The sequence below is a fragment of the Castor canadensis genome, chromosome 2, assembly GCF_047511655.1.
Source record: "Castor canadensis chromosome 2, mCasCan1.hap1v2, whole genome shotgun sequence".
Lineage (NCBI taxonomy): Eukaryota > Metazoa > Chordata > Mammalia > Rodentia > Castoridae > Castor > Castor canadensis.
In genome coordinates, this window is record NC_133387.1 from 110623008 (window position 1) to 110643924 (window position 20917).

General features: G+C 39.7%; 2 pseudogenes; both read right to left on the reverse strand.

The window, feature by feature from the left end:
- Positions 1-3114: 3114 nt before the first annotated feature.
- LOC141418106 (ATP-binding cassette sub-family A member 13-like) lies at positions 3115-13802 on the reverse strand (annotated as a pseudogene).
- A 1576-nt stretch (positions 13803-15378) lies between these two features.
- Positions 15379-20917, reverse strand: part of LOC141418107 (ATP-binding cassette sub-family A member 13-like) — a 38300-nt pseudogene continuing 32761 nt past the window's right edge.

A 20917-nucleotide genomic window follows, 5' to 3' on the forward strand; every position in this document is an offset into this window, starting at 1 on the left:
CTCATTTCCTTGAATTCCTTGCTCCCTTCACCTTTACATTTTAAGTCCATGGTCACCATTGTTTATAATCACTTCTTTGCTTGCACATTTAACTCTGAAAATCACTGAAGCTATGCAGAAGCTCCCGCACATTCTGTCTTGCCTCCTGAAGTCTTATGTGAACCAGTCGTGCTTTCAGGAGAGATGATCCTCAGATTTTCTCCTAGGATTCTACACCATCTTGTACATGCAGAATTCCAGAAAGCCCCTTTTCTCTAGCTCACCCCCATCATCCATTCTCTCTTGGACCACTCTCAGCAATATGCACATGTGATGCTTTGGTTCATCTTTGCACCATCCTTCTTTTTTTTTCCAATTGTCCTGCTTTTAGTTCTTTAAATTTATCCTTAATTGACAAATAATAATTGCACATATTAATGGGGTAGAGTGTATATTCTTTATATATGTACACATTATAAAATGATTAAATCAAGCAAATGAACATGTCTATCACCTGTCATACTTATTTTTGGTGATATGAATATTAAAATGTACTCCAACAACTTTGATATACATATTACATTCTTATTAACAACAATCTCCAATAAATTACAAAAATTTATTAAAACTTATTCCTCCCATGTAACTGAAACTTTGTACTCTTTGACCACCATTTTCCTGTCTCCCCTCTACCACTCTACTCTCTGGTGACCACCATTCTACTTCTATGACTTTTACTTTTAACAATTCCATAAGAAAGTAAGATCATTTGTATTTGGAGAACCTAACACAAAGTTTGTAGCTGAGGTACCATGCATCAGAATCATAACTTTTGGATCTCAGGTAATTCATCTAAAATTTTGTGCTAAACCCTTTTTCTGAAATATCATGTTCTATATTTCTTAAAGGCCTCTTCACAATCTTGAAACCATCACCTAATCTCTATTTTCCTTTCCTTTCCATGTACCATCCTGCTCTTGACTTCTCTTTTGCATTATGATATCATCCCATTACTTTGCTCGCTTTTGCATAAAAACTCTTAGGTTAATATGCGGTTGCCAATTTTTCTCCTTCCCATCACTTCTTAACTGATTCCATTAAGACCTGCAACCCCATCAGACTAATACAATTAGTCTGCTGGAGGTCACTAATGGCCTCCACGTACTAAACACAAAGGTCAGTTCTCAGGCTTCACCTCATTTTACACTCAACAGTAAAGTCACTCTGATGTCTCCAGCCTTAGTGCACCTGGTCTTTCTCCTTCCCTGCTGGTCTTTCTTGCTTCCTTGGCTGGTTCCTCCTTGTCTCCCCATCATCATGCTAGTGTGTTCAAGACTCAATCCATTATTCTCTCTCCACCATATCTGCATATATTGATCTCATTACTACCATGACAGTCTGCACCCACCCTAACCTAAGTTCCATAGTGTACGCCAGAATTCAACATGGTAACATTATGTACATAATAACATCTCATTGACTCCAAAGCCCAGGGAGATTCCTCCCCCGACTACTTTTGTCTTCTCTAGGAGTAAGTAAGGGCAAAACAGTGATGCCCTGTCTCTTGACAAATGCTCACTCTAAAGATTATAGCAGCTGCTGCCTCCTTTAAACTCACATTTTAATGAAGCCAGACATTAAGGGGAACAAGCACTGCCTCTGAACACTAATCAGAAGCATGTTGGCTCCAAATCAGATGTTTGCAGTTTTCTCTCTTTCTAATTGAGAACTACTGTCTTAAAACATGATCTCATTCTGATTGCTTTTGTGCAAATTGGCTTTGTTGCTAGGTAACACATTATGAACTGATAACCATTAAGGTTGCCTGGCACCCAAGTAAGAAGATGAAGTCCATGTTAGCACTATCAGGTGCTTGATTTAAGCCCCCAAACACAACTATAAAATACTTTACTGTGACCCAAGGTAGACACAATAATTTAAACTAAAATAGGTGACCTATGACTTTTTAATAGAAAGAATTAAGTTATACATGGCTAGTTTGCTGCCTAGTAATATGTAGTCCATATAACACCCAGCCTTTACATATCAAGTACATACTCAAATTTAAGATAGGTTTAAAGGGTACAAAATAAGCATTGTCCCTGTACATTCACTACTAGTCCACTGTCACTTACATTATCACCATTACCAGTCACTTTCCAAAGACATCATGAGATGAACCAATCTACCTTGCAGAACAGGTGCCCTCTTACCATGCCAACAAGGTAAACTTTGAGGGAGAAGAAAATGAGGAAAGGACTATTTAAATAAATGTTGTAGTATCATATACCACTTTCCTCAATAGCCCCTGTCCCTTGAGGATTTTATGTTTCTGAGTCCAGATTTAATATGCATTTGGCCCTGATGGCGTGTGCATCTGTCCAGGAAGACATTTGTGCTACATATGCACTTGTCATAGCTGGTGTCTAAACCCAGCCACCTATTTCAACTTGAGATCATCCAAATACTGATCTCTTCCAAGTGTGGAAAAATAAAACCATGGTGCAGTGGAGCATTTCTGGAGAAGTGGTTTGTTATTTTCAATGCTGTTCTCCACCCACCAAGAGATTGTCAGGGGGACCTGCACGTGGTTTGTACCTGATGCTCTGCCTTCACATCCTGACCCCCAAGGAATATGCGGAGTTTTTGTCTTGTTTATTTCTAACAAAAGAACTTCCATAATACTGCCAAGCTCTGTCTCCCTAGGTTCCCAGATGGACTCCACCTGAAAGTGACTTTATTCAGGTGTAACTCCTCCAGAGACTGATTACTGCAAAAGCCATTTTCATGAGGAGGCTGGACTCTCTCATCTCACACAATCCCCTGTGGAGTGCAGTGGGGGCCACGTGACGTGCCTGCCATGGCCACAGGAGTACATTTTTAAGCTACTGTCACCTACATTTAGTAGACCCAAGAAGAGCATGTCTCAGACCATTGGAATCCCATGAGTGATGTCTGCTCTGTAGTCATGGCCATAATATTGGAAATGTCCTAGGGAATTTCCCTTCTTTGTCCAGCATGTCTCTTCCCTGTAGCCTCGCCCACGTTATAACAGAACCACTAGGCCAAAGGAAAGGAACCATGTACACTTAACATCTGAGAGCCAGAGATCAGATCCTCACTCCCACATGTGAGCTACATGATCCCATCTACCTTAGCATCAGCTGCCTCAACTACAGCCTCCTGTCTCCTAGGGGAGAGAAACTCAAATGAGGTCACATATGTGGTCATGACCAGCATGGTCACCCCTTCAGCATCTCCTTTCCCAGATGTGCTAGGGACTGCCACTGGACTCCTCTTTCCTCAAATCCTTTCCACTCACTGCTGCAGAGCTAATCTTCCCCACCAACCCAACCCATCACCTGCAGTCCAGTCCCTGAATCATTGCTGTAGCATCTTATGTGACCCTTTTCTCTGCCCCCACATACCACAATTTTGTGATGATACAACCCAAATTATTTTCCACACCCTGTAACAGACAATGAGAGTGTGACTTCTGTTATTGTGCCAGTTATCCCAGATTTATTTTTAGTGGTCCTTCCCCCAGCTCTGGTGGTGATCAGGAAACAAAGAATGAGGGCTATGGCCTTTTGTGCTTAGTCTCCACATGGCTAGGCCACCTGCTGTGGTGTGAAAACATCTACCTACCATATCTTAGATCAAGCATGGTCCCTCATTCATTAACACCTACCTGTGTGATAAAGTTCCAACTCCTTGGCATAACTAGTAAGACTCTTTACAACCAATTTTCCCGCCTGACTGCATTATTTTCATTTCAGATCTATGGGACCCTTTGCTCCCAACACACAAACCTTCCACCAGCAGCTGCTGCACACTTTCCCATGTTGGCTCAGCTCTTCCCTACTTCAAAGACAAATCAAATCAAACCCAAAGTCTCTTCTGAAAATCTTCTGATATCCCAGTGCTGCTGGCTATGTCATAAATCCCTGGTTGGGAAGCATTTGCTTTTTCTTCTCATAAATATAGACAGAGATGACTTGTAAGTGTTTCTATGATCTTTACTTACACAACAGGCAAAGTCAAGAAAAATGAACAGATAACTGTTTACTAACTTGTTGACTTGTTGCTGTAGCTCTTTCTTGGTCCGCCATGGCATCCTTATGGAAGCAAAGAGCAGTAGATGTTCTCAGACAGTAAGGTTTTCCAGCAGGACATCTTGCTGTGGACACATCCCTAGCTTCACTCTAACCCCAGACAAGTCTGTTTGTAGATTCTTGCCATGGATGATGATGGTTCCAGAAGTGGGAGGGCAGAGTCAACATGGATCTGCCAGAGAAAATAGATCAACACAGAGGATGCCTACTGCTGAGTCTCTGAATGTCAGGGAACTTGGGTAGCTGTAGGCTGGTATGTACATCCTGTGAAAACACATTCCTCCTGCTGGCCTGTTTTCTACACAATCAGTTAATACTTTGAGGTTCTTATAAGGATGTGGGTTAGTAAATCTTGAATACGTGGGCTTATGATAATGTCCATATGCTCACAGGATATACTATTACCATAGTCCATTACAGTTGTGTCAGACTTTCAAATAAATATCCAACTTTGTGTTTATAAAGGAGGAAGCAGTCTAAAGCACTGGCACATCTAACAAAATTCTCATAATTGGAAATACAAAAACTGAAATGCCAACCTAGACTTCCAACCTGTGGCCAGTCTTTTTTCTGCTTTCCCAGACTCTGCTACTCATGCTATCTATCCCTGCCAAAACCATAAGAGATCAGTGACCAGTCACCAGAAAGTCACTTATCTGACTTCACCTAAAGAAGCCTGAGAGTTTATTATAAAGGTTTATTATAAAGTTTATTATGTAGGATTTAAACTGTTTTCTTCCTTCTAATATGTAAACATACATCTACCATAAAATCTAGAAAGTTAACTCTTAAATATTTATATAATAAAAATTAAAACAATGCAAAGTTATGTACATTAATGTTCATAGCAGTTTTGCTCACAATCATTGAAAACTTGGAGTAGCCTCAATTGCTACCAAGAGATGAAAATATGACCAAACTACAGAACCTCTGTTTAATGGAGTGTCACTCATTAAAGGACCAACTTGCTGCTAGACCACAACCATGGATGAAGGGGCTGAGTGAAAACAGCCAGACACAATTCCATTTATATGAAATGCTAGAATAAGTAAACCAATTTATACTGACAAAGAGTAGATGAGTGATCATTCAGGGACACAGGCCAAAGAAGGACACAAGAAATCTTGTAAGGGAAAGAAATGTTCCTGTCTTCACTATGGTGTTTGTTCCAGCATTAACATGTCAACACTCACTGAACTGCACACATAAACAGTTACTCTTTACTGCACATGAACTATACCTCAATAAACTTGATTATCTACTACTTACTATACTATTTTCAAACCTATTTGTGGAACATTGTAAAATAGTCTATATGGTTTTCCCACGTTTCTTTGGGGTTGATTCCAGGACACCGCATCAATACAAAAATCCTTAGATGGACAATTACCTTATATAATACAATAAGGCATAGTATTTGCATATGACCTACAGCCAGATGTTCCATATACTTTAAATTATGTATAGATGACTTATAATAATGAATATAATGTAAATTTTGTGTAGATAGTTGCCATGCTGTACTGTTTAAGGAATAATGACAAGAAAAAGTCTTTGCATATTCAGAACAGATGCATTGTATTCTTCAAATATTTTCAGTCAGCATTGGGTGAGTCTGGATGTGGAGCCTTGAACATGGAGGGCTGGCTGTACATGATCTGGATTAGTCTCAAAGGTTTTTGTTTATAATACTGAAGACCCAGTTCATTAGCAGACCTCTCAAAATCTGCATTGGCAATAAAAGACCAGCACTTAGGGTGACTCAAAATACACTGTAAATGTACACTAAAAGAAATCCATGGTCAGTGAACCTTGAAACATCAGGAAACTTCAAATTTAATTCTCATCACTCTGATAAACAAGTACTATAAGCTTTCCCTGTAAGAAATGTGTGTTAGTAAAAGCAGGATATGGAAGTGCTGATTGAATTATTTGTGTAAGCTGAACATTCCCAGTTTGCAAACACTAAAAATTCAGGGAGTGTTTTAGTTCTATTTTCAGCATCCAAGGAACAAAGAAAAACATTTCATTTTTTCCTTCAACTTGTTCTCAATATGAGATTACTGAAGCTGTGTTTATAATATCTTTCTACCCTTCTTAGTAAAGTTGAAGCAACACCTTTTGCATTGCTTTCACTAATCATACTTTAGCCTTGTGTATTTGGAGAGAAAAAGAACAAGAAAAAAGTGATTTTCTCAAAATAGACACTCCATAATTTTGGTGGGTTAGCCTTAAACAAAGTACTGGTTCTACAACCAGCTCAAGGCTCTCTGGCGTCACATGAGTGGATTATTTAATCAAATCTAGAGCTATTGGATCCTGAACCAAAACCAAGACTTAACAACAAAACAACCAAACCAAAAGGAGGACATGAAAAACATAGGGGTTTAAAATTTACAAATACCCTTCTGCTATTCATCTTCCTATAACTATGCAGGTAAAATTATACTCAGTAGGAAAAAAATTAAAACTGTCAAAGAACATTCAAAGACTAAAGTGAACCATGATGAATTATTTGGGGGAAATTTTTTTTAAATCCACCCACTCCCCTTGACTCTACTCCAGGCCTAAAATGTGATTGTGTGAGTAAGGACAAGGGCGACTCTGGGAAGAGGACTCTGATTTCCTCCTATGTCAATAAACTCTGTACTGATACTCAAAAGAAAAAACAAAAGAAGAGGAGAATGATGAAGGGAAGGAAAGGAGGGAGGGAAGAAGGCAGGGACAGATGGAAAAGAAAAAAGAAACTAAGACTTGCATGCCACAGGTAAACTGATAACTTTTGGTAGGAATGTAAACTAGGCAATCACTATAGAAATCAGGATGAAGACAACTCAAAAACTCAAAAGGGCACCTATCTTATGACCATGCCATGCTACTCTTGGGCATGTATCTGAAGGAGTATAAAATAATCTCCAAGAGAGATACCTACATCCTGCATATCCATATTTATTGCAACTCTGTTCACAATAGGTAAACTGTAGAATCAGCTGTGGTGCCAACAGTGAATGGATAAGGAAAATATGGTGTACCTGTATGTGTGTGTGTTTGTGTGTGATGTTATTTGTAGAAAAATGGGTAGACTTGAAGATGATGTTAAGTGAGATAAGTTCAAAAAAGACAAATTTTACATGTTCTCTCTCATTTGTGGGTCCTAGATCTAAATTATTGATAATGGTGATGAGGGGACATGAATGTTAAAGGGGGATGGTCTGAGGGGAATCAATGAGAGGAGGAAGGGAAAGGAAAAATACTGAGGGTGAAGAGGATGGAAGTACACTACATAAATACATATGAAGTCAGCATTATGAAACCCACCAAACACTGTTTGAAAGAGGTGGGAAGAGAAAGAGGGAGTGGGAATATAATGGAGGGGGGGTGAACTTGCTCAAGTTACACTTTATGCATGTATGGAATTATGACAATGAAGTCCCCTCATATTAGCAATGCATACTCATCCAAAAATATATATTGAGAAAAGAATCAAGGGAAGGTAATGGGACATACATGATGGTGGTTTCCCCAGCACCATTAGTCCCTAGCAGTGAGGTGACCTGGCCTCTGTGGAAGGTAAGGGTGAGGTCTTCCACAGCCACCTTGTGCCCCTCATGCTTCTTGTTCACAGACACCAGGGAGACTCCTGGGGGCCCTCCTTCAAGTTCTCCTGCCCTGTATCTCTGTGATGACCTTGTAAGGAAGATGCAAATTCACCATGAAAAGATTTCAAACACCTGGAAAGTAATATTCACACTTATCAATTCATTTTTTTTCCTTTGGGATAGTATTCTAGCTCTGTGAAACATGACAAACACTTCAAACATCTTTCTTTACCAAAAACAAAAGCAACATGTGTATAATGTTAGACCACTAACAGCAAAGCTTTGAACTCTTATGAGAGAGAACCATTGTGTGAAGTAATAAAATTTAAGACACAAGCATGTATTCATGTATATGCAGACAGAAAACAGCAGGCAAGTTACACACCAAAATATCTATAAGAAATACTCTCCTGAGATGAGAATTGGTGTATTCCAAGTTTCCTAAAAAAATTCATACTTGTTTAAACATCAGAAAAACATGTCTTTCACTAGTGACTCATGCTATAAAACCACCATCACAGAACCTTGCTAGCTCATGGGTGGGGCATCTAGATTTACATGTAGACCCCCTCTGAGTGGTCCTTTCATCCAAGTGCCTGTTGTCTGCCCCACAGAAACAGACATGACTGGAATGCGAGGGTGGACGATGGCACTGCCCTCACCTCCTGAGCACATTCTAGCTTCCTGAGAATGTTCCTTGTATGTAAGCAAAAGTGAGATTCTCTCTCACAGCAGTACTGCATAAGGCAATATGAGTGAAAATGCTTTCAAAAGTTCATAGTTCACCTAGTGGCTAGTGCCCTTTGCTTTTCTTTTTTACATATACTCATTTTTTAAATTTCCAAACAATTTCTTGGAATTTGTTCCCTTTATTGTTATGATGGGTGGGGGTACATTGTGGCATTTACTTATATTCTTACAATGTATCAAATATATTATACATGAATTCACCTCCTCCACCACTGTCCTTCATCCTCCACTCTTCCCCCGCTGCCCCTGCATTCCTGGAACAGTTTCAACAGGTATCATTTTTGCATTTACATATACGTGTGCACATTTTTTGCACCCTATTTACCCTCCTACACACTTTCTCTACCTCCTCCCCCTCCCACTGGTGCCAGCTCTCTGCCCTGGGCAGGACTTATTCTGCCCTCCTGTTCTCTGATTTGTAGAAGAAAAAGAGAAAAGAGAAAATGAAAAACATGACATTTTAACTTGTTTGAGATAAAGGCAGCTACATAAGGAGTTTCCTTGTGATGCTTCCATGTATGTATGTATTATAACTACAATTGGTTTATCTCCTCTAATTTTCTTCATTCTACCTTAGTCCCTTTCTTACAGTGGTTTCAGTAGGCTTAAGATTTCTATATTCATTCTTGTATATTCACCTTCTTAGTTTCCCTAACTCTTTTGAGCATGAACCCTGTTAGTGTGACCAGTGTTTCATGATATTGCTGCATTTGTTTTAGGTCTATATTCCACATGTGACAGAGAACACGTAGGCTAACTTCACTTAACATGATGTTCTCCAGTTCCATCCTTTTGCCTGCAAATGACAAAATTTCATTTCTTTTTTGTGGCTGAATAAAATTTCACATTGTATATAAAATACCACATTTTCTTAATCCATTCATCACTAGTGGGGCATCTTGGCTGTTTCCATAGCTTATCTTTTGTGAATAGTGTTAGAATAAACATGGGTGTGCAGGTGTCTCTTTTGTAACCTTACATTCCTTTGGGCATATTGCTAGGAATGGAATTGCTGGATTGAATGGCAGGTCTATTTTTAGGTTTTCCATAGTGGTTGTACTAATTTACATTCCCACCAGCAGTGTATAAGGGCTCCTTTTTCCCCTCATCCTCAACATTTGTCATTGTTTGTGTTCTTGATGATTGCTACTCCAATAGGAGTAAGGTGGTTTTGATTTTCATTTCCTTTTGGCCAGCATGGTGAGCATTTTTTCATACACATATTCATCTTTGGACTAGCACTCACTTCAATTTTACTAAACTATAATATAAGTACAAATGAAACAATACTCTAATTAATAGTCCCCGTGACAGTGTGGGGTTCCTGGGCTTATAAAGACTAAATATTACCAGGAAGTAATGCCTGACAGCTTGGCCCTGTAACTGTTTCTAGGCTCAAGATAACTGGACAGTGAGTCTCTAGGAATTAGTTCAAAGTTATAAAGACTCATCCAGAAATGGAGATCAAAACTGAAAACCGACAAGAAATGCATCCAATAACTCAACTCCCGACAAACTCCCAAGAAGCCACACACATTTCTCCAATATGATGCAGTAAAGGGAAAATACCATGGTTGCCTTACACTAGAAGTTTTTTTTTAAAGATACAATTAAAATAAATATAATTATTTTTCTATGTAGATGAGAATTCTGTAATAGGATGTCTTAGCTAATTAATGGGAAATGCTATTTTGTGACAATATTTTCAATATGCATTCTGTGCACAAACCAGTAAGGTTCTGGTAACACCATGTCAACCTAGAAGGAAGCCCTTTCTTTCCTTTTTTGACTTGAACTGATGCTGTCTGCTAAGACCCATCGCATCAACATCTCCAAGACTATTTGAGAAGTGCTCCATAAACCCGTTTTGAATAATAGGTGAATATTCCCCAGAGTAGAGTTACAGGCAGATCCCACTATTTTGCTACTGTTCTTCTTTTTACTATCTTGATGTTTACATGGAATTCTAGCTAAGAGAAAGAGCATTTCCAATTACACAATAAGTCATATTCGCATACATGCATGAACAGTGCATTTGTGAACAAAAGAATATAATAAACAAATACGTCAGAAAAATGATCCTGCAAATGTTGGTGGCTGCCTTTGATCTCCTACTGTTAGTGAAGCAGTTTTCCTGACAAGGGGCTCCCAGGCAGGCAGACTCAGTCACCTGGGGCCAGTGTGAGTGGGCATCACCTTGGTGAGAGTAAGTCAGTGAGAGGATTCAGATGCTTTAGAAGGTTCATAAAGCATAAATTAGTGATTCAAGTTACGGAATCCAGATAGAAAAATGGTAACAAGTGATGTACATACATCTAGTACAAACATATGAAAGGCAAAAATTATTTCAACTTTCAAAGTAGGAGGAAGGTGCAAGAAGGTATTACTTACATTTGAGATGCTGGATAGCCCTTAACAGTATTTTCAAACATGTGGGTAAATGCTTCTGATGAAAGTTATTTTGAAATCAAATATATATATATATGTATACATATGTATATGATCCTAGTTATACACAGAAAAGCATCTAAAAAAAGAAAATGGGGAAAATAGTATTATTAGTTCTGGTTAGTGAGATTGGAGAAAATTGGATTTTTTTTCTTGATTTACTTCATGAAAACAAGTACCTTTCAAACACTTTATCATAAACATAGATCATTTTAATCAATTACTGCTCAAGTTTTGAGAATCAGCAGGAAGAAAACAATAGTTCCTAAGTGCAGATTGAAAAGGTCAAACTAAGTGCAATTTGCCTATTGCACAGGAAGCAACTGAACAACATTATATATTGAGGGTAGCACAAGGAAATACTAAAAGCAAACCTTGGCTCTGCTCCACTTCTATTTAAGTGGAATTATACAAAGATAAAGATCATTTCATTTGATGTCTTTCAAATGTTTGGCTCTGACTTAGAGATGATCACCATACATATACACAAACAAAGGCCCACAGATGAATGCACACATTGCCTGAGCACACAGCTGCACAGATGAATGCACACACATTCATATACACATCAAGGCAACACAAGTGAATGTACAAGCAACACTGTGACCAAAGATGCTCCACTGAAGCAGGACAGAAAGCAGAGGAATAAAGATTCGAGAAAGAAAAGGCAGAGAGGGGTAGGGAAGGCTTGCTAGGTTCAGCAAATGCAAGCACAGGATGCCCAATTAAGTTCGAATTTCAGACAAACACAATGTGTTGCTTATGAGTATATACCCCCTCCCCAAGCAACTTGTACTTTACCTGAACTGAAAATTTCCCTAGGTGCCTTTGTTTATCCAGTCACTCTCCATAGGGATGCCAGGAACATCAGGCATTGCTCCACTTCCCAGTGTTACTAGAACAGAGAGGCATGAGTGAACATGAGGATGTCAGGGAGCATTGCGAACCACTCTAGACATGGGACTTTATCTTGTAAGCACTTTGGTATTAGGGAAAAACACGGGCTATGGCGTAGATAGGGTCCACCTGGCTGGGTTTTAAGAATTATAACTTGGAAGTTAGCCAGGTTCAGAAAGCCTAAGGCCACATGTTTTCTCTCGTATGTGGAAAACAGACTTAATACAAATACAGCAATATTATGAAAAACAGGTCACACTAAAAGGAGGCACATATAAGGGGGGGCAGGCAGTAAAAGAAGGAAATTAAGAAAGTGAATGCAGTTGATGTACTCTCTATACAAGAATGAATACAGAATTAATTTTTAAACCTGTTGAAATCACCATAAGAAGGGGACAAAGGTAAAAAGGTGAAAAATAGAAGAGAATAACCAATTTGGGTTATAATCCATATATACATGGAAATGTCACAAGGAAACTCCCTGTGTAGCTATCTTAAACAAACAAAAATGTCTTTTTTTTTTCAAAAACAGAGAAAAAGAAGGTAAAACAGGTCCTATTTGAGGGAAGGGGGTACCAGCGGGAGGGGAGAAGTTATGAGGAAAGGGTGAGGAGGTGAATATGGTGGAATATTATGTACTCATGTATGAAAATGGAAAAATGAGACCCATTGAAACTATTCCAGGAATGGGGTGTGGGGGATAAAGGAGAATGATGGACAACAATAGTTTTAAAAAAAGAAAAAATTTAAAAAGAACTGCAACTTGGTGTCTACATGGAGGGCAGATTTCAGAAGGGTGGCAGTGGAGGGACCTCGAAGCAAGGGAAGGAGTTACGAGGGTCCTGAATGATCCAAAGCAAGAACTATGAAGCCTCAGCTAGGGTGGTGGTGTCAAGGACAGAAAGGAGAGGCAAAATCAGAGAGACTTTTCAGAGCTAGAAAAAAAGAAGTTAGAACAAATTGAATGTTAAAGGTTGACTTGCTAATCAACAAATGTCATGCCAGATCTGTCCAGACTTTTAAATCCTCTATTAATCTAGCTAAAGGAAGAAGATGCCAAATTCATGAATGTGGAGGTTCCTTGGTTCATCTATGATTTTGCTTATAAGCCCAATGTGCTTTGTGTGCACACTAGAAGCACATATGCGGTGCTCAAATGATTAAATGTTACCAGGCACATAAATATGTGCAAAGGCTCTGGATTTACACTGAGATTTACTCCTCCAGGGGAGCTGCCTGCTGGATTATGGAAGCCGGGGAAACTAATTAGCATGCCACCCATTTTTAGCCCCTCCCTCACCCAAAAAACCTGACAGTGATAAAGGAAGAAATCAATGAAATTGGACAGATCGGGCAGAATCAAATTTAATTGGAAGCATATAAAAAAGAGTTTATGAAACCGAAAATTCTTTGAGGGGACCAGAGGTTTGTTTGTGAGCTCCTCAATAGACCAGGGAAAACTGCCACTGCCACTGAACTCTGCAACTCAGGAAATTACCTGATACCACATCTATATGGGATTGAGAAATGTTAGGATGAAACCTATGAAATCGCTTTGTAGCAAAGAAAGAAAGAAGAAAATGGAGAAAAAAGCATTTGTAGGGGGCTTGCATGTGTGTGTGTGTGTGTGTGTGTGAGAGAGAGAGAGAGAGAGAGAGAGAAGAGAGGATGAGGAGGTCATCCTACCCACAGGACATTGTCAAACAGTGAATCTCAATTGTTGAGAGGACTCTCCAGGGTTTTATAGACATGTGAGCAGTGAATATGTATTTCTTTTTTTTAACATTAAATTTCCTTTTATGTCTGGCCATTTCTTTACAATCATCCATGAAGGAACAATTCCCACATGTACCTCCCAAGCCCAAATGTCCCTCTAGAAATTTCAGATTCATATTTCTAACTTTATTGGATGCATCTGCCCAAAGATCCCAACAACTACCCAAGCCAACATCAACCCCCAACTCCTGGTTAGCTTTCTTTTTCTTGCTTACCTTGAGCAGTTGTTTGAAACCATGGCTTCTGTGTTCTTTCTAGAAACACATGCATGCTGAGCTTCATTGTCCACATGTACAGAATAAAGTTGTAAATACATGCACCCAGGTAAGCAGGAAAGTATCAGAGGCACAGGATGGGCTCTAGGTCTTAGTAGGTCATGGTACCACAGTGAGGACAGGGATGGAACTGGACCTGATCATGATGGATAGTCCGACGTGGTGCAACACCTGCATGAGCTTGGTGTGCAGGTGGGCAAGTTTTACCAGGTTGAGGGTACCTCAGACATCCTTGTAACTCTCCAGTGGGGCAGGATACACCATGTGACTTAGCTTGATCAGCTAGATGGTGTGATACAACAAAAGTTGAAGGTTGTGAGCTGGGAGCAGTGGCTCAGTGCAGGCAGTGTGATGTGGGGGCCTATTATCCCACACTCACTGAAGACCAGGTCCCAGATGATTGTGGAGGCTCTTTCTTGCAGAACTTGGAGGGGCTCAAGACTTACATTGGTCACGTTGATCAACGTGTAACCATTTAGTTCCAGGTCCTTTAGCTGACTGATGTTAGGGCACTGGGACAGATATTTCAAGTAGGACTCCCAAAGCAGGCAGTTGATGATAGAGAGGGTCTTTAAGGGGCTGTTCAGGTACCCATGTCTGTGGTGCAGATGGCCTTTAAGTCAGGAGACAGAGTCCAAATGCAGCTGCTAGAGGTGATGCTGATGAGGAACTGAGAGCTGAACTGCCTGACACATTGCTCCTCCTTCTCCAGGTAAGTTTCAGAAGAGGTATGGGTATAGTTGAGGAGAAATCTGATGCAGGTAAGACATCTGGCCTGTGTAAGGAGCGAAGTTTCCCGGGGTGAACAGTCTCCAGGTACTGTTTACTTCCAAATCCTTCCAAATGGTCCTGCTGGACTGACTTCAGATCATGTCAATGTTTTGCATGGGCGTTGGAAACATTCTTAGTGCCTTACAGCACAGGTGTAGTAAACTGTTCATCTGCTTGACCTCGATGAAGTAAGTGATCAACTCATCAAGACTATCAGCACCTCCACGGGAGCTAAAAGCACTTTGTCCCCATTTGTCCTGGAACCATTTACTTTTCCCTTTTTCTTCATGGGCTGGGTGGCCTCTGACTCCATTAACGAGCACAGACTAGCTCTGACTCCAGACCATGCATCCAGAAGTCCTGATGTGTTCTGCTGTGTAAATCCAGCCCTTGACATTTCTTCCTCCAGCCTGCAGTGCATCCAGCTCAATGAGCACATAGAATACAAGGTCTCCTGGTGAGGCTGCCATTCCTTCTTCAGGTCCCAGAGAGAGACAGGTGAAGAGCCAGGCCTGCACCATTACCTTCAGAATCTCCTTTTGTCTCCCAGCATAGGTGTCCCAGAACAGAGGTGGGAAGAGCTCCATGGGCATTTCCTCTAGAGCAGCGATGGCCAATGCCTCATCCTTCACTAGGCTCTGCAGGGCCAGCTGCATGAATCTTGGTGGGTCATACATGCTGATCCTGCTGAATCTGCTCTGAAAGGAATCCTTTCCTCCCACACCATATACCTCATCAGGTGACAATGCAGAGAGAATCACATGTTGACTAAGCACCAGTCCTGGCTGACTCCTCTGGAGAAATCTCATGAAATCCAGTGGGGACCTGCAGGTAGTCTAGAAAGTTCACCAGAATGAGAAGAGGGTAGGTGGTGAGGGAGGGAGTTTGTGGGAGAGAGGAGGAGCCAGGGTGGGAACAAAGGGGCCTATGACCACTCCCAGTGGACAGCAGCCAACAGGAGGCCAGAGATGGAAGTAGGGAGGTCAAGTCTGGGGAAAGAGAAAAAAATGAAGGTAGAGCATGAGAATGGGTATTTTTTAATGTGCGTATTTATTATTCTTATAGAGAGAGGCCAACAAACCAGGTACAGCTTCCACTGAGAAGATAGTTTGCTGTTCACAGATCCTCAGAGGAGCAAGAAAGCATACCACACAAGACCACTTGGCAGAGCAGCAATGGGTGAGTGAAGAGATAGGGGGAAATAAGGGGAAATGTGAACTTGACCTGTTCCAAGGGAAGGAACAGGTGAGGAAGGGCAGGTAGGTTTAGAATCAATGAGCTTGTGTAATTTCACCAGCTGTGAAATTTCATGAGAGCTGTGGTTCTCATGAACCACAGTCTCTTGTGGTTGTCTGGTATCTGTTTCTGGGTGCTAATGGCAGGGGATAATGGGACAGAGTATAAAAGCCTGCAGAGGAGGTAGTGGGGAGGGGGACTATGGATTTGTTGAGTTACAATGAAAGGCACACTCACAGGTCAGTACTTTACCATCTCTAGGAATTCTGAGCCCTGGGAGGGGCAGTCCCTAAAGAGTCATTAAGGCCCTGAGAAGTCACTCATCAGAAATGAAAGGCATGAGTAATACAAGGGAGATGGTATTATTTGGCATTACCTGTCTTTTTCTGAGCAGAAGCTAGGGACAGTAGGTATCCAACAAACTACAAAACAGATCTTCCCATCAAAGAATTGTTCTTGACTTGCAACTCTGAAATCATTACTCACACTCATAAAAGTGGTAAGACCCTTTGCAGTTATTCAGCCCTAGGATGCATAAACACAATGTTTCTGAGTAGTTTTAAAGAACAAGAGCCTAAATTTCCCAGGAATGAAAGCACTGTGCAAACCAGTGGAAGACTACTGTTTGCTGGAAGCTGTTCATTTCAGAAACCCATGCCATCAACAGTAATGTCACTCACTGTTTTTGAGTTTACAATGCAGCACAGTTTTATTGGTTTTCATTTGACCTATTGCATGCAAATGCATGACAGAAGACTTGAGACTCCATTCAGTCAGAACTAAATATTTTTAAGCTAGAAGAAATTCTTGAAATGCACTAGTTTATTAATAAAGGTTGAGAAATATTTTATATTATTGCTAGTCTATGTTTTTTAAAAAATACATGTCACAATAAGAAATTCATTTTATAAAGATCACACATCAAAATGACTAAGAGAGAGGCCCCTTCTTATATTTTCGATCTTAGTCTGATACTGTTCCCAGATACCTACACCACTGGCTTCTCTACAACCCTATCATATTTATTTGTCCAGTCTAGTTCATCCTCTATTTCCTGTTACATATTAAAAAATAAATCTCCAAAGTCCTTACAAATCCAGACATTCAAAGCTTGCATGCTTTCTCTAATATGTGGGAATTAGACCTATAAGTTAAATATGTATATAGAAACACACACACACACACATACATATATACAGTGAGAGAGAATAAAATTGTGTTAGTGAGTCTCTCCGAGGGGATGACAGGACGTGGGAGAGGCAAATAAAATGTTAGGGAATGGAAAGTATTTAAACAGCCCATCTCTCTATAAATGTAATATAATGCACTAAATTAAATGTAATATAATGTAAGTAATTGACTATTAGGGGAGCCTGGTGGCAGAGAAAGAGTAACAGGAGGGGTGGCGTTAATTTGACTAATGTACCAAGGAGGAAACCTCCTTGGACTATTAATGTACACTTTAAAAACATGCAGGTCAGGAGGGTAAAATAGGTCTTTTCCAGGGCTGGGTACCAGTGGGAGGTGGGAGGGCACAAGGAAAGGGGGAATGAGGGTGAATATGGTGGATGTATTTTGTATTCATATATGAAAATGAAAGAATGAAATCTATTGAAATTGTTCTAAGAAAGGGGGAAGGGAAGAGGGAGAACGATGGAGGGAGTGAATCTAACCAAGATACACTGTGAGGTCATATGTAAATATCACAACATATCACCCTATACAACTATTATATGCTAATAAAATTATTTTTAAAAAATCCAGACTCTTCCTGGAGCCACTGACATGAGGTGGAATTCCAAGATAAGAAGTGTATTTCTTGTTTCCTGCCATCATTAGCTGCAGCATGTGAAAGCACAGCATTTTCTGATAAGATGATTTTAAATGAGACCCAGGTTAAAGGGCTGGGGAGTGGGGGAGTGCTCATCTCACATGTGTAAGGATTTGGCTTTGATCTCCAGCACCATCAAAGAAAGAAAAGAAGAAGAGGTGGTTATTTACAAAAGTAATAACTTTTTGTTTCCTTTTTTACTGATTTTACAGAATAATGGGTTTCATTATGACATCTCCATATATGCATATAATGTACTTTGATCATACATACCCCATCACCCTCTCTTATTCCCCTGCCCTTTCACTATTTGCCCCTCCCTCAGCAAAAAGTTATCCTTTTATTTTCACATCTTTTTTTGTTAGACCTAGTTTCCACACATGAGAGAAAACATGCAATATTTGTCTATTTGACTTTACTTAGCATGATGATCTCCTGTTCCGTCCATTCTCCTGCAAATGACATAATCTCATTCTTCATCGCTGAAAAATATTCCAGAGTCTGTGTGTGTGTGTATGTGTGTGTGTGTGTGTGTGATTTTTTTTTTTATACTCATCTGTTAATGAGTATTCCATGGCTTGGCTGAATAAATGAGGGTATGCTGACTTACATTCTTTGCAATACTAATAGTGATACAGCAGGATCATATGTTAGTTCTAGTTTTTTAAGGAACCACCATACTGATTTCCATAGTGGCTGCATTAATTTACTTTTCCACCAACAATGTATATGTGTTCCTTTTTCCCCGCATCTTCACCACATTTGTGGCTGTTAGTTTTCTTGATGACAGGCATTCTGACTAGGCTGAGATGAAACATTGATCAAGCTTTGATTTGTATTTCCCCAATGGCTGAGAATGTTGAGCATTGTGTCATGCATTTATTTATTTTTTGGCCAGTTCCACTTCTTCTTTTGAGAACTGTCTGTTCAATTCATTTGGCCATTTACTGACTGAATTATTTGTTCTTTTGGTATTTAACTTTTTGAGTTCTTTGTATATCCTGGATATTAATCCCTTGTCAGATGAATAACTGACAAAGATTTTCTCCCATTGTGTACACTGCCTCTTCACTCGGGCGATTGTTTCCTTTGCTGTGCAGAAGCTTTTTATTTATTTATTTATTTATTTTTCTATCGTATGAGGAATTTATTTATTTTTTTTTCATTTTTCTTTTATTATTCATATGTGCATATAAGGCTTGGTTCATTTCTCCCCCCTGCCCCCACCCCCTCCCTTACCACCCACTCCGCCCCCTCCCTCTCCCCCCACTCAATACCCAGCAGAAACTATTTTGCCCTTATTTCTAATTTTGTTGTAGAGAGAGTATAAGCAATAATAGGAAGGAACAAGGGTTTTTGCTGGTTGAGATAAGGATAGCTATACAGGGCATTGACTCACATTGATTTCCTGTGCGTGGGTGTTACCTTCTAGGTTAATTCTTTTTGATCTAACCTTTTCTCTAGTACCTGTTCCCCTTTTCCTATTGGCCTCAGTTGCTTTAAGGTATCTGCTTTAGTTTCTCTGCGTTAAGGGAAACAAATGCTAACTAGTTTTTTAGGTGTCTTACCTATCCTCACCCCTCCCTTGTGTGCTCTCGCTTTTATCATGTGCTCATAGTCCAATCCCCTTGTTGTGTTTGCCCTTGATCTAATGTCCACATATGAGGGAGAACATACGATTTTTGGTTTTTTGAGCCACGCTAACCTCACTCAGAATGATGTTCTCCAATTCCATCCATTTACCAGCCAATGATAACATTTCGTTCTTCTTCATGGCTGCATAAAATTCCATTGTGTATAGATACCACATTTTCTTAATCCATTTGTCAGTGGTGGGGCATCTTGCCTGTTTCCATAACTTGGCTATTGTGAATAGTGCCGCAATATACATGGATGTGCAGGTGCCTCTGGAGTAACAGTCTTTTGGGTATATCCCCAAGAGTGGTATTGCTGGATCAAATGGTAGATCGATGTCCAGCTTTTTAAGTAGCCTCCAAATTTTTTTCCAGAGTGGTTGTACTAGTCTATATTCCCACCAACAGTGTAAGAGGGTTCCTTTTTCCCCGCATCCTCGCCAACACCTGTTGTTGGTGGTGGTGCTGATGATGGCTATTCTAACAGGGGTGAGGTGGAATCTTAGTGTGGTTTTAATTTGCATTTCCTTTATTGCTAGAGATGGTGAGCATTTTTTCATGTGTTTTCTGGCCATTTGAATTTCTTCTTTTGAGAAAGTTCTGTTTAGTTCACGTGCCCATTTCTTTATTGGTTCATTAGTTTTGGGAGAATTTAGTTTTTTAAGTTCCCTATATATTCTGGTTATCAGTCCTTTGTCTGATGTATAGTTGCCAAATATTTTCTCCCACTCTGTGGGTGTTCTCTTCAGTTTAGAGACCATTTCTTTTGATGAACAGAAGTTTTTTAGTTTTATCAGGTCCCATTTATCTATGCTATCTCTTAGTTGCTGTGTTGCTGGGGTTTCATTGAGAAAGTTCTTACCTATACCTACTAATTCCAGAGTATTTCCTACTCTTTCTTGTATCAACTTAAGAGTTTGGGGTCTGATATTAAGCTCCTTGATCCATTTTGAGTTAATCTTGGTATATGGTGATATACATGGATCTAGTTTCAGTTTTTTGCAGACTGCTAACCAGTTTTCCCAGCAGTTTTTGTTGAAGAGGCTGCTATTTCTCCATCGTATATTTTTAGCTCCTTTGTCAAAGATAAGTTGCTTATAGTTGTGTGGCTTCATATCTGGATCCTCTATTCTGTTCCACTGGTCTTCATGTCTGTTTTTGTGCCAGTACCATGCTGTTTTTATTGTTATTGCTTTGTAATATAGTTTGAAGTCAGGTATTGTGATACCTCCTGCATTGTTCTTTTGACTGAGTATTGCCTTGGCTATTCGTGGCCTCTTGTGTTTCCATATAAATTTAACAGTAGATTTTTCAATCTCTTTAATGAATGTCATTGGAATTTTGATGGGAATTGCATTAAACATGTAGATTACTTTGGGGAGTATAGACATTTTTACTATGTTGATTCTACCAATCCATGAACATGGGAGATCTCTCCACTTTCTATAGTCTTCCTCAATCTCTTTCTTCAGAAGTGAATAGTTTTCCTTGTAGAGGTCTTTCACATCTTTTGTTAGGTTTACACCTAGGTATTTGATTTTGTTTGAGGCTATTGTAAATGGAATTGTTTTCATACATTCTTTCTCCGTTTGCTCATTGTTAGTGT